The sequence below is a fragment of the Parasteatoda tepidariorum genome, chromosome 5, assembly GCF_043381705.1.
Source record: "Parasteatoda tepidariorum isolate YZ-2023 chromosome 5, CAS_Ptep_4.0, whole genome shotgun sequence".
In the NCBI taxonomy this organism is placed as follows: Eukaryota; Metazoa; Arthropoda; class Arachnida; order Araneae; family Theridiidae; genus Parasteatoda; species Parasteatoda tepidariorum.
In genome coordinates, this window is record NC_092208.1 from 57,468,970 (window position 1) to 57,488,164 (window position 19,195).

Consider the following 19,195-nt stretch of genomic DNA (forward strand, 5'->3'; position numbering starts at 1 on the left):
CTTTTTTAATGATTATATACTATACCTGATTTTAATGTTTACTTACTTTTATTTTTGAAAACAAATATGTCATTTTTTTTCTAAGGTACTCGTGCATTATTGATTAAAAATGCAATACATTGTTTTGAGTTTGTAATGAAAATAAATTTCTAGATTTAGTAAGTATATATTCCATGAAGTTAAGATAGAGATCTTTTAAACCACCTTGCATATGGTGTTGTTTTTAAAATTTCTTGCATAGTGTATAATTTTTTATTTTTCCTTATTGTTATTCAAAAAATAAAATGTTTCTATAATACATAGAGAAAAATCATATCACTCTGAATTTTATTGAGATTGAGATATTTTAGTTCTTTTCGAAAGTGTATTATTATTTTTATTTTTCATTATTGTTATGAAAAAAAAAATGTAGTTGCAATTCATTATTACTTAAGTTAAATTTTATATACTGGATTTAATGATAAATTCATTTAATAAAAAGATTCAAAAAAAAAAATTTAAATTTCTATAAAAATTTGAATTTTTGAACAAAAAAATTTGAATTTCTATAAAAGTTGGTCACAATTTAAAATGGAAATTGGGATATAATGACTAGTTATAAGAAAATAAAATAAAACACTTCAAGTGGATGAAAAAATACAAAAATAATATGATTTTTAACAAACGAGAATGGAAAAAAGTAAGACACATCACATTCAAAAGACGAAGAGGAGATTTTTGGCGGTGATGAAGTTTATTACAAAAACTATGATCTTTGCCTTTTCCATCTGGTAAAAATTGAATTATTTTCTCCTTTTCAGTTTGGTGCCTTTTAGATAAAGTCAGAATGTCTAAAAAATTCTAAGTTTGTTAATAAATTTAACTTGAACTATAAAAAAATAATTACTTATTGTCATCAGAAACAGAACTCTTGTAGAAATTTTAAGCATTCTAGCTAGTCAGAAATTAGTTGAAATTAAGATGGCTGATAAATTCCACTTAACAATCTAAAGTATGCTTATATAAGTGAAGAAATAATTAAAACAATCATTTCCATCTAACAGTGTTAAGTTCATTTAAGTACACTTTAACTAATTGGAAAGTAGTAGCTTTCAGTGATACACTGTAAATCAAAAATCTTCTTGTAGTGATCAAGAAACGATTAAAACCTTGAGATGTCATTCAGTACAGAGTGTCATTTAAAATGTTGAATCAGTTAATGGGACACTAGTAGTAATTTCGATTAACTATAAAATTATTATAGATACATTATAGCTATAAATTTTGGTGACATACTTATCAGGAAATAATTGGCTCAGATCTCTTGATCAGATTTAAACATTCCAGTTTTTCGGAAAGTGGACAAAATTTTTACAAGTGATCAGTCAACTTTGCGATAGTATGCTGATTAATTCTGATTGTTTTAAAAAGAATTGAAATTTACATTGTCCTCAGACGCAGAGGGACTCTCATAACGAGAGCACTCAAATTAATCAGAAAGCGGTCAGAAATTTTACAGGCAATAGGTTTCCTTTGGTTATAAGTTCATACCAAATTCTGCTGGTAACGGTCTTGTAATGGTTGCAAATAATATTGCAATTCAGCATAGAGCAGCAGTTTAAATTAAGATGATTTAGTCCTAAAGTGGCCAGAAATTTTTATTGACAGAAAACTCTCTTGGACTGCAATATCTGGAAAAGTTCTGCTGCTGTGAGCCAAAAAATGATTGAATCTTGCATTGACATCAGGTACAGAGCTTTACTATTGTCTTGAGCACTCTAGCTAGTCGGAAAGGGATCTATATGTTGACTACAAGATTCCCTCGACACAACTATAAAAAAAAGAAATTAAAAATAACAATAAAAGCCACTGTGAAAGCTTAAAGTTCCCAAGACGAAGGAAGAAAAACAGATTGTGGAGAAACGTCGCCAACCAATCCATTATCTTTCTCAACCCAGCGATTTCAGACAATTTTAAAACCATTGTCGTAACTCTCGATCTAAGAGTTAGATTGCAGGAACTCTGGTTTAATCAGATGATGAACAACTAAATGAAATATTAGTTAATACATCCTTCTTAAAACATTAGAATTGTAATTTTTCTAAAAATACTTTTAATTAATTTTCATTAAAGAGATTATAATAATAGTTTTAAAAAAATGTTTGTTTAATAAATGCATACTTTTATCTTCAATATCAATTTCTCTAGGGGGAAATTAGAAGTAACTGGGTAACAATGTCTGATTTAACTAAAAGATTGCGAAAATTGAAATGAAACAAATTCTAAATAAAAGTTGCTTCATTTATGTTTTAGGCAGTTACTCAAGAAACTCTTCAATTCGAACACAGCATTAAATAAATAAGTGTAAATAATTATTTCATACTTTTTTTAATTTTTTCAAAAGATAAGAGAGGATAAGAGCTTTCTAGTTTTTATTTCTTATCTGTTTACATTTTAAACAGCTTATTTTTGCCCAATTATAGATCTATAAATACCTACAGAATTATTGTTTCAGCTGAACGTTTTGTTGCGAAGTAATATCACTTCAGATAGGGATCATTCACACTGCATGCAATTGGCGATTGAAATGGACTATAGGTGACGTAGGGCAGAACTCTCTACCAATGGGAATACTATGGATGCTTTCACCAATAGCGCGTGTAGAGTCATTAGAGAAAGAAGTCCGTTAGTTTTTATCTTAATTTTCAAATAGAGTAAGAACTTTTAAGTTAAGAAACTATATGAAACTAAAAACTACATTGAAAATAGTTCCCAAGGAAAGCGTCGTGGAAATTTTAAAAAATATCAGTGACAATTAAATACAAAAAATATTAAGAAATGTTAAGTAATAATACCATAATAGTTGTTGTAGTTGTAGTTAATTAACGTCGCACTAGAGCTGCGCAATTGGCTATTGGCGACGGTCTGGGAAACATCCCTGAGGATGACCCGAAGACATGCTATCACAATTTCGATCCTCTGCAGAGGGGATGGCACCCCCGCTTCGGTAGCCCGACGACCTACTCGCGAAGTCGAGCACTTTACGGTAGAACAGTTTAACGAGGACCAATACCGAACACCCTCGGTCCCTTCGCAGACTAATCCAAGTGGTCACCCACCCGCACACTGACCACAGCCAGTGATGCTTGACTTCGGTGATCTGCTGGGAACCGTGTCTTAACGATCAGTCCACTGCGGGACAATACCATAATACATTCCAATAAATTGAGATGAGGAAGAGAGGGAAAGGTCAAGATAATGGAACCGGTCTTCTCCCCAGATGGCGTATTCGAGCTTTGTGATCCTGAATTTTCCTAGACGAGCGTACGAATGTTAAGAACTTATATGTTAAAAGAACTGCTCGCTCATGCACGAATCACATTGACGTACGATTGCATATGCGAGCGACAGTCAAGGAGGCATCCCTGAGAAGGATCCGAAGACATGCTACCGCAATTTGATCTTTTGCAGAGTGGTTTCCTGCTTTGGTAGCTCGATGACCGAGAGCTAATCAAGCATTTTATTGTCGAAAAGTTTAAAACCAACCGATACCGCATACCCTCAGTCTCTTTTCAGACTGATCAAAGTGAGCAACCTCCTACTGACTGACCATAGCCAGTGATGATTGATTTTGTTGATCTAGCGGGAACCATGTTCCTACGATCAGTAATCCGTGGGACAGCAATACTACTGAAATCAAATCAAAAGGAAGTGTTTGATCTTAGGAATTATAAAAACTACATTTCTCACATGATTTATTATCCCCAAGGAACTGCCTAAAAATCAAACGAAAACTACCCACTTCACAAGAGATTAGGAATAGTATATAATTATAATTATAATTATAATTATATCACCACAGAAGGCTTAAGCCTTCTGTGGTGACTAGCTGATCCAACTGCGCCTCGATTATGTGGACCCTCTTGGGGCCAAAAAAAATCTCCGTTTATGGTAAGGGTACCCTAATAACGCAGTTTAACGCCGTAAATTATTTTTTGAATAGTTTCAATGATATAGAAATAATTATAAATAATCTGCAGCAACTATCAACAAGGATATTTATTTAAACTTAAAAAAAAATAATAATAATTTCTATGCAAAAAGAATATATAAAAAAGCTTGATAAAAACACATAATTCTAGATGTCGCTACAGATAAATAAATATAATTTTCCTATTAACACAGATATTCAAGTTAGTCATATGATACCGTATAGGAGCCTTAGTACTCAGTCGGTTTCAATTACTATTAGGTTTACACTCCCTAACATCTACCCATCACTTGATAGGAGACATGGTTAATACCTACTTGAAAATTGAAAGTAAACCTCCCGTGATTCATAGAAAACAAAAGAAATCAATGCTTATTTATAAGCTAAGAGGACCTATGGAGTTGATATATTCACAATTAATCATCTATCAAGTGTCTGAATAAATGTTTCATTTATATGAACACCTCAAAGATTTGTTTTCTTTTTTTACCCCAGCTGTATTAAATACAGTCTTCAAATTTATAAGAAAATGAAAGAAATTTTCAGTGGGGAAGAAGCATTGAGAGCATTTAAGACGTCTTGTGGAGTCCCATATGTGTCATTCAGATGAAATGATTAAAGGATGCCGCTGTCCGAATGAGCAGTATCTTTCTTTCCTTTCTTTGCAAAGATAAGGCAAGGTGATTGGAGAAAGATTGATTTTTTTTGTAGTGAAATAGCTTGGTAATATTTTTAGTTATAGATAAGGTTAAAAATTTACATGCTTTAAAAATGGAGAAAAGTTGAATATTTTTTTCTTCAAATTTAAAGTAGAAATTTTTTTTTTTTTTTTTCAAATTTAGAAAAAAAAAAAATAGTGCCTTGTTTGAAGAGATAGAAAATAAAATGTCCGATTCCGATTACGGATGTGTCGGCTTTGCCGAGAATGTACATAATGAATTATTTATAGAAGATTCCCGGGGAATTAAAAATACATATATATCATGTCAGTATATATATAAAGCTTCAATTAATCTTTTTATGCTATTCCTTTTCAGTAAATCCATTTATCATTTATTTTATTCAAAACGAAACGCTCTTTATCACCCTTTAAAGTTCACATCCAGTCTTTTAATCTATTTTTGGTTCAAATATGCAATAATTAAAAGTGACACATTTCCCCCTTTACTCTTTGTGGGAATCGCGCGACCTGTTTAATAAACCATTTACAATTACTAAGATTTCCCTTATTCCCTAAACGAGACATTTTACGGATTTTCTTTGCAAGATTTTCCCTAACTTTTATTGAGCAGCACGATGATTTTTTTTTACTCTTTTGATTTCCATCATCACATAATGATTAAATAAAATAATTTGCTCTTTTTAAAATCCTGTGCCTGTTCGTTCTGCTCGCACGACTGCCACTATTATATACTACATAAATATTCTAACCGACATTGATAGCCGACTACTTAATATAGTGTTTACGACTATCATTGTTCATCATTGTAATTTTGAAGCCAAACCAAAAGACAAAGGAACTCCTAGACATTGGGACAAAATAGCCTTTATGGAGAACATTTTCATGGAACAAACCCATATTTGCGTAACATAGAGAGGAAAAACACGAAAACCTTTCACGGTTTGTCAACGGCATGGAAATTCTAACCGGCTATGATCTATCTACCGTCAAAGATATTTAACGTCTGTACTGTGCTCGGTGAGAATCGGGAGCAGGATTCGTATCGACCAATCAATGCTGAAATTTGGATCTTGGTCACCACATTGCGAGGCGAGCGCTTTATACCCTGAGAGAGATCTTTTCCAGATTTGTCTGCGACGGTCTATTGGTGCGCCCACGCAAACTCATCGCTTTCTAGTTTCATAAACTGGTTCATCAGTATAAATTCAATTATTTGTGGTTTAAAAAGCATAGGGGCCGGAATTGAATATGCTGCACCGAACATATGGATCTTATCACTGGGAAGGTGTTATTTATCATTATTATAAATTTGGGTAATTTCTAAAATAATTACCAAATAATGAAATAAAGCTTTTTTTTTTTTTTAATTTATCTTTATAATTTGATATAAGACATGTGGCTCAAGCTCAAGTATTTAAGAATTCTACTTGGGTTGGAACTTGTTAATTCCGTGCATTACTGACAATTAGGATGATTTTTATCCAGCAGTAATACGAAAAGAATAGCGAACAGTTATTCTTTTTTTGTTTCATAAAAAAACAAGGTCCATATTTAGCACAACTTTTAAGCATTACCATCGGCTAATTGACCACAACACCCACTACTTGAAAAAAATGGAAATTAAACTCTTTTTCTTTTCTTTTTTCTTATAATAAATACGAGTCTAAATTTGAAATTTTTTTACCGTGTCCACCGTGTCTTTTTTTTTTACTACTGTCAAGTAATCTAATTTTATTTTATAACTATCCTTGAACAGCCGACCCAATTTTTTGGGTTTACGACTACTAATGTTCAACTCCTTAGTCTTGTAATTTTGAACTCAATCCAGACGACAAGGGAATGCCTGGATCAAGTATTGGGAGAAAGCCTTCGTGGAGGACTCTTTGATAGAATTAACCCGTATTTGAGTTACATGGAGAGGAAAGCCATGAAAATCTCCCTCGGTTAGCCATACGGAAAGGGGACCCTAATCCATGATCTGTTTACCACTGAGGATATTTCACGTCAGCTCTGTGGTTGGTGCGAGCCGGGTGCGGAATTCGTATTGACCAGCCGTAGCTGGGATTCGAACCTGGTTAACCTCATTGAAAGGCTAACGCTCTATCTTTTAAGCCACCACGGCTCTTTGTTTTAATGATTGGAATTTTTTTAACATTAATTGCCATTATGCTTAATTGCTCGAGCCCCGTACATCAAAACAAACATTCAAGTAAGTTACAAAATAGGGCACAAAAACGTACTTCATGTGAATAAACAAGTAAAACATGCTTTTTTTTCCAACGGATTTGAAATGTATGGAAAATTTAGTCTCATTAAATCATAGAAAGCCTTACCGCGAAAACGTTTTCAGTCAATTAATATCTTTTTGGAAACAACGAAATACTTTTTTATTAAAGTTAATTCTAACGAAAAAATAATTTTTAATGTTTATTTAAAAAAATTTTTCTTCATATTATTCAGTAATGGAAAAATAATGAAGATATTTACAAATGTTTACTTTTCAATTTATATGGTTTTAAATAGCAAAATACAAAGTTTAGTTGAACACTTCTTTAGTTATATAGTTATAAAATTTCTTTCTTACAATTCAACAACGAACAATTTCTTTCTTACAATTCAACTTACAAACAACAAACTTTTCAATTTATATGGTTTTAAATAGCAAAATACAAAGTTTAGTTGAACACTTCTTTAGTTATATAGTTATAAAATTTCAGAAATGTTATTGATTTTAATTTTTATTTAAGAACTATTTTACTGATTCTTTTTAAATTTTCTATTTCGTAATCTGAAATTGTACCGTTTAAAATGACGTAAAATTTACGTTTCTTACAATTCAAAATTTTATCGTCCATTTTTAAATAAAAGTAATAAACAGTTATCAAAAATTATATATATATATATATATTCCGAGATATGACGAAATACTCAGAAAGTGAAATTAGCCTAAATTAAAAGTGAAGTAAAAAGGCGACTATTACTATTAATATTGTGACCTATTACTATAGGTACTATTTAATATTGTGACCAGATTGCGCATTCCCATCAAATTATGATAATTAGAAATCCAAATCTATCATGGCATTTTTATTTAGAAAAAGTGCGTTTTTATACCAGATCTTGTAATTTAATAAATAGTTAATACCAATTAATCAGTATATTAAAAATCCTTCCTTCAAACTGTGACTATTGATACTGAGTTAGGAAAATCATGTCATTAGAGCAAAATTTATTCAAAGTACTGTACAACCTGCACAGTGAGCAAACCATGCGTAGGTAAGAAGTATGAAAATCATTAGTTGTACATTAAATGGAGAGGATTCAAATTTTTCAACTGAAAAGTTAAGTAGTAGAAGTAGAACGTTCAAACTTTAATTTTAATGAATTAAGACACTCACGAACATTGAAATAAATAACAGCAGCTGGATTGTTTACGAAACATCTCTTTAAAAATCGTCTCATTTTATATCCTGTCAGGAAAGAAAATTCAGTTCTATGCATGGCACAACAACTTTTTGAACCAAAAATGTAACGAATTTTTTGAAATTTATTTCATTCTTTCTTCAATTAACTTTTTAATTATTAACAGCTCATTGCACATTCATCTAAATCCAAATCACAAATAATGGCCACTCTAAAAAACTAAAATTTTAGAAACGTGATTAGGGGGAGAAATAAGAAACAAAATACTGTGCCAGCCATTAAATAACCACCCCATTTTTTTCGAAAATATTTTTAATCAATACAAATATGTTTATCGATGTGTAATGATGCAGGCAAACGAAATATATTGAATTTTCTGCATCTGTTCCTTTCCCTAAATTCATGGATGGGGAAATAATTGATATTAAAAAGCTATAAAAAAAACTCGACTGATACTGAATCATCAACAAGTCTTGAAAAATATATGAATTGATGCGAAATAAATACCTTATAAATGAGAAACGCAATATGAAAGATGTGCGTTACTTAACCCACGAATTGCACGCAATAGCTGTCTTTACGTGTCTCCTTAGTTGTCTCTAAGAGATGAATTTTCTCCGAATCGTCAGTTTTTTTAGTTCAAAATTTAATGGGCATACATCATTATGAAAGTGAGCAGTGTTTGTGTTTTTGTTTTCTGGATAGCTTTAGTCTTATACTGGTTTTTTACAAGAAATGGTGGAAACACACCACCAGGACCTATAGGCCTTCCCTATGTGGGTTACTTGCCTTTTCTCTCCCCGAAACCTTATTTGGATTTTCAAAGATTAGCAAGAATCTATGGACCTATTTTTAGGTAATATCATAGAAAAAAATGGTGTCACTGGAATGAATAATGTTAAATAAATGTTTTAAAATCCTTGAACTTCTGAATATTATTGTTAATTAGGGCATGCCATCATTACATTAGTACTTTTACATTAGTACTACTATCCTCCAAAAGTCCTTTCTATGATAGAATTTTTTTAAAAATATGATTGCATGTTCGTTTAATGATTTTAAACTGTTTCTTATTTTTTTTATAAGTATTACTATGTTATTCTTACAGTGTACGCTTAGGAACTGCTTTGCTTGTTGTGGTTGATGAATTGGAGCCAAACAAGAAAATATTTTTTGTCAACGACCCATTTACGCTGATATTCAATAGAACCATTGAAGAAGATGATGATATATTGGGTAGTATAGTAATCTCCTTTTTTTAAATAATTATGTAAGATCCTAAACATGAAATAGAAATATATACATACATTAAATAGAAATATATACATTAAATGTACAATGAAAAAATAATTTATAACAAATTCTAATATGTTGGTATATTTAATAATATAATTGTTTAGTAGCGTATTTAAAATTATAAAAAAAATAAGTTGTTACAAGAATTATTTTACAGTTTTATAATTAATTAAACTTAAATATTATTTATGAATATAATGCTTATTATTAATCATTAAAACTAAATGTTAATCAATATTAACAATGCAATAATTATATATTTATTCACTTATTCATGGTAAATAAATTTGCTTTTTTTCCCCTTAAAATTGTTGAGAGCAAAATAAAACTATTATTTCTTAAATTTCTAAAGCTCATATTTGTTCATTATCAATTAAGTATTAATAAATTGCTGCTTAATTTAAGGTGATGACATAACTTGTATTCGTAATGAAACAAATTTTCACAGAAAACTAATAGGGAGAAAGGTAAGAATTTTAAGCATACATACTATCATACAATTTTAAATATTTTGACTTTATTTGTTTATTGCAAATTTTTCAAACCTTTTGACACAAATTAATTAATATATTTTTCGCACTTTTTTTCATTATTTTGCTATAATTTACGTCAAAATAAGTGAAAAATATTGCATTTAAAATTTTAATAAATTATATTTTTGAAATGCAACATGAAACACTGGTTTCTTTTTCTGAGTTAAGGGTAAAATTTTCCAAACACGGCTAGCTTCCAAACAATAATTTTTCAAATTTGTGCTTATTCGATGCTATTTAGATCTAAGAGAAACAGTTATTCATCATTGAAATTTTTTTAATTTGCAAAATCAATTATTGATGATTTTTAAATATAAATTTAAAAAATGTCAAATTACTCTTTTTGAATTTTTCATTTCAGTATAAATATACTACCAATAATCAGATTTCTTTTAGCAACTATTACATTGCTTTTTATAATTAAAAAAATACCGAAATATATTCTTACTTGTAATTAGGGAGTCAGAAGAAATATATAAAATGGACCTCGTTGAGCCATGGGCTTCAAAAGGTTAAACCCGTTTCTGTGTCTTATATAACAGTTATTTATATAACAGTTATTTATTAAATTATCTGCAAGATATAGACAGTATAAATCTGTAAAAACGTGCAAAAATAAATATTTCTCAGTTCCTTGAAATCCCCTCCCTTTCCTAAATCTGTCCCTTTTGCTGTTTGTTTCCTGTTTACGCTAACAAGAAACAATAAGCAATAATTTATTCATTGAAGGAAATAAAAAGCTGTTTTCTTAAAGTAAAATTGATAGAAATTTATTGATAGAAGTTAATGTTATAAACTTATTATTATTTTTAAATTCATAGTATATGTTTCAAATAACTGACGAAATTGTATTAACAAAAAGTACTGTTCTCTTTTCTTAGCTGATTTAAATTAAGAATATAACTAATCTAGATGTGTATGTTGCTCAAATGTTTTGATAAATTTTAAAGAGGATATTTTAAAACTTTAACAGTTGAAAGAAATTTAAACTATGTTTATTCACTTTAGAGTTACGTCTGGGATGTACACTTTTTTATGAAATACAAGAGCAGAAATACTATCTCCTTAAAGATTGGAGAGCGATGGAATAATAATAATCTAAAAGTGATAAAGAGGAAAGAAATGATTATACAATCAAATAATATTTCTTTGAATGAAAGTGAATACATGAAATTTAAGAGGAAAACAAGTTTTCTGCAAATTAAGAGTGGTTCAAGAAATTGGAGACTTATTGATTCATACACAATTATGAATAAAAAGCTAACTACAAACATTAGTAAGTATATTTCATAGTTTTTTTTTCCTTCTATAAAATATGGTAATAATTTCTATCTCTTGAACAATCCAAATGCATAGGCTTGCAAAGATAGCAAATTGTTTGCCTTATTTTGTAAAAATACAAACTATAGTTCAAATATACAGTTGTATTGAATATTTGTAGAGTTTCAATATAAACATTGTATGTTTTAACTTTTCAGTAGCTTATTTTAATTTCATCTGAAGCATCGATAAATATCCAATCTAAAGCTCTCATAGAATTGGAGCGATTCATTGATTTCTATGATGATATTAATTTTGAAATTAAATATTCGATATTTGAGATTTAAAAAGAAAGCTAACATTGATTGTGTACATTTTTGCATATAATGAAAATAATATTTATAACTTCTTATTTTCATACTTTCAGATATTAGTAAAAAATATTTGAAGCATAATCCAGAAGCTCACTGTAATTTTTTCCAACGAACTCTGGAATGGTTATTACTTATGATGGCAGCACAACCAAATTTGCAACGGAGAATATATTTCGAAATAAAAGACAAAAACATGTCTCCTTTATCAACTAACATAGCAATCCAGTTCAATGAAGTACCGTACACAACATCTTTCATTTTAGAAATGATAAGATGGAAAACCTTTTTTCCTTTGAGCAATATTTTCAGGTCAGTAATATTAGAATATCAGTAATATCAGTAAATATCAGAATGTCTATAGGAGTTATTTTATTCAGAACCAGAAATCCAGAATCTTTCATTCCTAAAATTAAAATGTTGCAACAGATATCTGAAGCTGTTTCAAAAACGAATGCAATAGATATTATCAAATTAATTATCAAATATTTGCCCTAAACAACATTCATTGTTATTTAATTTTTTAACAACTTTAGAAAAGTGAATTGAGAATCAGTTTTTTAAGGGTCACGCTAGGTTGGATAGTTCACATCTTTGATTTTGTTGAAATTTTCAGAATATGTATAGGGGAGAGTGGCTCACCTTGGGACTTGAATTATCTTTTAGTCCTTTTAGATTCAGATAAATGTCAGCATCACCTTACCTTGGAACATATTTTGATTCGATTGATTAAGCTGGCCAGAATATATTAAGCTGCTTTTGCTTAGCGAAATCCTAATTTAGAACTCCTTATTATTATTATTTAAAGTACTAATTCATCCGAAGAAATTTTTTTTAAATCGAACCTTAGTGCTTACTGGAATAGCATGAAAATAATTTTTTTTAATTAATGTTTAACACTGATGGAATCATAACCTGATATAACCTACAAACGATCATGAGCATCCCTAATGCGAACACATTAACCTATTATTTAATTCATAAATCACAACCTTTCTGAAATTCTATCTAATATTTGAGTATTTGCATTTACTTATTTATTTAGATTTCAAAATTCCATACTTTTAAAATTTCTATTTAATTTAATTTTTTATGAATTTGAATTAAAGGAATTAAATGTCTTTCTTTTAACACTTGAAACTAGTTTAAGAATTTTTTAAAAATTAACTTTATAATTTCTCATAAAATATATTTAGCTTATAATTAAGTAAATATCTCGTAAGCAAAATCTACTAACTACTGTCTATACAAGTCACAGAAAATCTTGAAATATAACTATTGCAAATCAAATACTTAATTTCGTATTTCAATCTTCATTATCCTTAGTTTGCTACTATTAACGCTCAACTCTATGAACTCATAGTCCCACCCAGAAGACGAGGGAACTCCAGGATCAAATATTGGGACCATTTACAAGCAGCAGGGTAGGAGGTGATATTGGGAGATTAATTGACGAGCAATCGCAAAGAACCGAATAAATAATTAAATAAGGAAAATATTAAAGGCGGCGTTTTTAATGCAAAAAATACTTAATTTAGCTTCGATTTGAAAGAATAAGTAAACCCAACGATTTAAATACATTTTTATACACATGTTCAGTGTTGACTTAAACTGAAATATAGATAATCAGCAATCGAGAATTTAAAATTTAATGTTTTCCCTTCAGTATATAATAATCTTTCTAAGTTACGAACGGAAAAATTACACGAGTTTTTTGAAAATTGGAGATTTCGAATGTGGGTTTTGTACTCAATCATCCCAATTTGTATTGGGTACTTGAAAAATGTATTTAGGTAACTCACGGTCGAGCTATTATAATTTATGTCATTCCTTCACAACATAATAGACTTAAAAAATAATGAAGAACAGTTTACAAAAGTTTAATATTAATTTTAATCAATATTTTCTTTGATTTTTTAGGACTTCCGGTGATGCTATGATTCATGCTTTCTTTATTCCTAAACATACCTTCATTGTTATGAATATCTGGTCAGAGTATCACAGCCGAGAAAAATGGGGAGAAGACTATTCTGATTTCAATCCAAGAAGATTTATATCGGAAAACAATAAAACTCTTCTAAAACCAACAGATTTTTCTATTAACTTAGGTAAGAGAAGCACGAAATTTCAGGTATATGAAACAAAGTTCGAAAAATTGTGCGAGTTTGAAAAAGTATTCACTAGAAACGACTTAAACAGGCAATCAAATTGGTTTTTAATATTCTATCGTTGATAATGATATTTTATGATATTTTGATAACTGTCAATTTACCGTCTTTTGTGATATAACTATTTTTTTTCCATAGCTATTTGTACCTTTTTGCGTATACCCATTTTTTTCTTCCAATTTTCACATTGACTTAAAAAAATATAATTTATAAGATTGGGGTACTGTCTAGCTTTTACGAGCCTGAATAGCTGAAGTTTTCAGTTGCTATGCAAATAAGAGTAAAAGTAAAACCAGAAATTAATGTTATAGTGGTAATAACCAGAAATTGATGGTAATTACCGCTTAAGAATTTCGTCATTCTATCACACAAACATTCTTCATCATCACTTTTGCCTGACATTAGGATATATATATTATTCTAAACTTTTGTTTAAATTTTGACCAGCAAGTAAGTTATTAGTAATATGATTAAAATTTTCCTTTTTTATTTTCAGATTCTTGGGCGAGAATTAAGAAAGACTGTCTCTTTGCAAGAATTTTTTATGCATTTGTAACTATTTTGAAAAAATTCTTGGTCACTGCTCCTGAAAGAAAACTGCCCTTGTTAGAAGAAAAGTTTAATTGGTGTTTAACACCTCAAAAACAAGAGTTACGGTTAATTCGTAGACATTAAGTGACATTAAATAACATTCAAAAACATTAAGTGACATTCGTAGACATTAAATAAAAGTTAAAAAGAATTTTGATAATTTTTCATAAAAAAGATTAGTGAAAAAAAATAGAGTCAGTATATTCTTAGCACACGTAAATTATTGATTGATTAATTATTAATTTTATTGGCAGGCGTAGACATAGTTTTTAGCCCTAAGTAATTATGGAGGCATCTCCTTTAAAAAATTGAAAAATATATTAGACCTCGTTGGAAATATAGTTAAGAGAACATATAAATTAATTAGTATATTTGTATATGTTAAATTGTGAAAAGCATGTTTCCTCCGAAAAAATTTATTTGATTTAACTTAAGAATGGTCACATGAAAAATTTATTGAATAAATCTGCAAATAAATAAACTACACAATCAAAATAATGAATTACTTAATTTAATTGTTAAAAAACGTTACCCAATTCATAATTAAACAAACAGTTTTCAAAACAAATTATTATAACTGCGCCTAGTCTGGTATACAAAAAATTTGCAAATAATGAAAATTAATTTTTTTAAATTAATTAAAAATTAATTTACTGCAGTTCCGATTTCAAGTTTAAATTGTTTAATAACTGACTTTTCTTTACTAGAGATTTTTAAGAAAAGGGAAACTTTATCAGCTATAAATGAATTTAAGCTTATCTATAGATAGGCAGTTCTATAGTTGATCAGTTGAATCTGAAAATATTTTTTATTGCATTTTGTAAATCACTGAAAATTTTATTATTATTATTTTAATTTACGTATTATATCGTTCGTATAATTAAGAAATAATTAAATTATGATATAATAACTATTTGATAATTTATTTCTCATAAAATGCATGCATGTTTATTATGCTGTTTGGATTTTTTTGGAGCTTCCTCTAACATTTCGAAATTTATGAATGTTATTAATTTAAAAAAAAGACCTTTGTAATTTAAGAAAGAGAGAATTTCTTTATGAAGTTTATAACGTGCTGCCATCTTTCCATTGAAATTATCATCACATTGTACACTCCCATAGAATAAATCATCTTTCCCTCGTTTTAAATAGTTAGCCTAGTATCTGAAAAAAGAATAGTAAATTTTATTTTAAAAATTCTGAACATCAAGTATCATTTAATTAAATTAAAATTCACGAAATTATTTTTTCTTTGAAATATAAATGAATTATAAAATTACTCATTGTATCACCGGAAGGAATCAGGATATATTATAAGAGAATCAAGATTTTTTACTCCTATAATTAAAATTTGCTCTTTAATAACTGATTTTTTAAGACACAGTAAACAAACTTTCACTATATTTCAAAATATATCATTCAAATCGACAATTCTATTGATGAGAGTAACTAGTCTTCACAAATAAAACACTGGCCTTGTTTTGTGTAAAAAGGACAAATCTTTTAAAGGAACAATTTCGCATTTATATTGTAAAATTTTCGGGAATTACAGCAACAATATTTGATTCAGTGTAAGAAATTTATAATATTTTCTTTATTAGTGAAAGTTGATAACGCTATCCTTGGAGATTTGGTCTAAAATAATAAAGGCCTTCCCATAGATGTGGTGCTGCCATTTGCTAGGATAGTTGGAATTTAATATTTGGAGCATGACTTATTCATGACGTTATTAGTATTTCTGTCGTGATAAAATAATAATAATAAAATTAATAATTAAAATTAGAATTATTTAAGATACTTTTAATTCTGTTTTCTTTAAAGCATATAAGTAAGAAATAATTAAAATGAATCAGAATGGTAATTGAAGTGTCAAAACTAGTCGAAAATTCTTTAAAAATTAAAGATAAAGATATAAAAATTTCATCAAGATTTATTTTGTTGTAAGATAAATCATCTTTTTTATTCCAGACGTAGAAATTAGTTGAAAAACTTACAATTATTTTGACCCAATATTTGTACTTCCTGTTCAAAGACGTTCTTATATTAATTATGATTTTAATGAACCAACTATGTTATTTACTTATCATTAAATTATTTTATTTTAATAATTCGGTGAGAGAAAATGAGGATTTGTGCAATTAATTTGTGAAGGAGATTGAACAAAGAAATAATAATAATAATATACATTTTGTACTATTAACTGAACCACTATTTGGACCATATCTTCCAGTTGTAAACTATCCCCTATATCTTGAAAATCAAAAATCCAAAACCGTTGAACACTCAAAGGATGTAGTTTTTTTTATTCATATGATTTCGCAATTTAAATAACCGATGGAACAATTTACTTATCACATTTCAGATGAATCTTTCAAATCACGAAAATTAAGACTCAATACAAAAAATATGAATGTTTGAGCATTTTCAATTTCAATAACTCATATTGGTAGCAATTTAATGTTAACTAGTCCAACAGTTCAATTTAAATACCACTTTCTCCTGTCATTAACCATTATGCTTACATTTATTTTGGTTATATATATTTTATTTGTATTGAATAGACTAAATTAATTTGAAATACAAAAAAAGGAGAAAAAAATTATAATAATGTTGAAGATAGGAAAACTATGGTGCAAGACGTGAGTACCCACGATTTCAATTTAAAAACGGCTTTAAAATTCATCATTAGTTCAGATGAGTCAATTTTACTACAATAATTTATTTTTTTTTAAAGGTTTTCGACATAAACTGTTCTTTTCTTTGAATTTTTTTACGTAAATAAATCCTTATTTTCTAATTTAACACAAATTAATATTTTTTAATTTAATTAGTTCTATTTTTTAACATAAATTACTCTTTTATTTCATATAAATTCGATAATTTTTTTGTTAAATAAGTAGCACTTTTCTTTAAAGTTTTTCACATAAATTCCTGTTTACTTTTAATTTTTAAACATAAATTACTCTTCTCATTCATTTAATGTTAGAACATAAATTATTCTTTTTTTAATACTTCAACATAAATTACTATTTACTTTTAATTTTATCATTGATCACGTTTCAAATGTTCCGTTTATGATGCAGCTTCCTTTTTTATTTACTAGCTCAACTGAAATGTGCACTGTTAAAGACGTCTTAGTAAAAATAGTTAAAAAGCAATATATTTGTGATTTTACTATATTCAACCAAAACAGTTGACCATAAAAAAAAGATGATATTCAAACTGTTAAGTGTGAGAAAAAAATTTTGTTGATTGTTTCTTCTTAATACGGTTAAACAACCAAAATTCTAACCGGCCCCAACTAGGCCCACCTTATGAAGCTAGATATTTTGTAATGTGCTGTTGGATAGATGCTGTAGCTGAGAAGACTAATCAGTCAATCTCATAACCGGCAGAACAGGGGTTTTAATGCCACAATATTTCTTTCATTCTTTAAATGCACGAGTTTCTAGTGTCTTGCACTTTCCAATTGGTGACCCTAGACTATTACAATGGGAGTATTATTCACGCATAAAGGACGCAACACCCACAGAGCTCCAATGGCCGTTTAAGCTTCATTTTTAAGATTTAGAAACTATGCTAGTTTTAAATGGTTACAAAACAGTATAGTTTTGTATTCACGGTTATTTCACAGTACCAGTTTTAATCGTTTTGCTATTTTTAAATATTCCTTAGTATCTTCTAGTAAGTTTTTCAAATTTTTCAGTAAGAATAGTTTTTTTTTAAATTTAATATTTTGCATTGAATTTTAAAATTTCATAAAGGGTGACCGTTCTCATTTTGAGATTATCATCCTCAAATTTTATTATTTAAGCGATGGAAAAGCAAAAACGTTATTCAATTCTTTCGAATCACTATTGAGGAAGGTGGATTTGAAAATAAAACCAGTTTTATTTACCGGAGAAAGTTATATGTGACAATCAAAGACTGCTTCAAATATCTTTCAGCAATCAAACTGTTTTTGACGTTGTTGGATTTATTTTTGGATGTGTGCTTGGATGTGTTTTAGACCTTTCTCAATGGTGACTTGCCAGATTCGAATAACGTTTTAGCTTTTTCGTAATTTAAATATTAATTTTCAACTCCGAATACGTTACAGTCTTATTATTATTTTTTTTTTACAAAGAATCTAAAAATAAATATTAAGTTTGATATTTATGGAGCACAAATAAAAAAAATGGTAATGAACAATCATGGCTAGGTCATTAATAGAGTTATGTTTACTTGTGTTGAGTTTAATGCAGGGGAAAGACTCTCCTGTCTCCTGCTGCACATTTCGAATGCATTCTAAAAGAAATTCCTAAATGCTAAAAATAGAAAAAAATAAAACCCATAACCGCATTTGGTTTTATAGCATCATTCCTTCTTACGATCATCATTCACCATCTTCCTCTTCGATCATCGAGTATCGGAAAATGGTTTGGGTTCGAGGGTGGGGGATGCATCCATTAATTTTTAGATGCAGGCGCTAATTGTGTTACATAGACAGGTCTTATCCCACCCTTGGGGGTAACCCTCAGAATTTGCTTTATTGAGGGAGACAGGGAATGATCTTATCTCAACGCTCACCACAGATGACAGTTCTGTTCATCCACCCCCACCCTGCAACAGATCCTAGATTACCCTCGGTAAGCATTCTCTTCTCTCATCTTGGGCATCATCCATGGCTTCAGTTGAGGATAAGGAGGCGTGGATTTGTAGATTTTTGATGTTGAGAATTACTCAACTTTCTGGGATTAAGAGGATCTAAAATTTGTCTTAAGAGGCCTCTACCCCCATCATCGTGGATTCTAGGCTGAATTTTTGATTTTTATTTTCTTGATATTTTTTTTTTTTTTTTTTTTTTTTTTTTTTTTTTTTTTTTTTTTTTTTTTTTTTTTTTTTTTTTTTTTTTTTTTTTT

At 28.9% G+C, this 19,195-nt stretch overlaps 2 protein-coding genes across 5 annotated transcripts in view; one reads left to right on the forward strand and one right to left on the reverse strand.

The window, feature by feature from the left end:
- LOC107457111 (uncharacterized HTH-type transcriptional regulator YdfD) overlaps positions 1-2,451 on the reverse strand; it is a 25,339-nt gene extending 22,888 nt beyond the window's left edge. For 2 of the 4 annotated variants that reach the window (XM_071181478.1, XM_071181474.1), the window contains exon 1: positions 2,363-2,451. The gene's annotated coding sequence lies outside the window, so the exon portion shown is untranslated. Of the gene's footprint in view, positions 1-2,160 lie in introns of all 4 variants that reach the window. The other 2 variants (XM_071181479.1, XM_071181476.1) reach the window with 1 other exon arrangement.
- Positions 1-19,195, forward strand: part of LOC107437395 (uncharacterized) — a 548,903-nt gene that overhangs the window by 155,428 nt on the left and 374,280 nt on the right. The window lies entirely within an intron of this gene.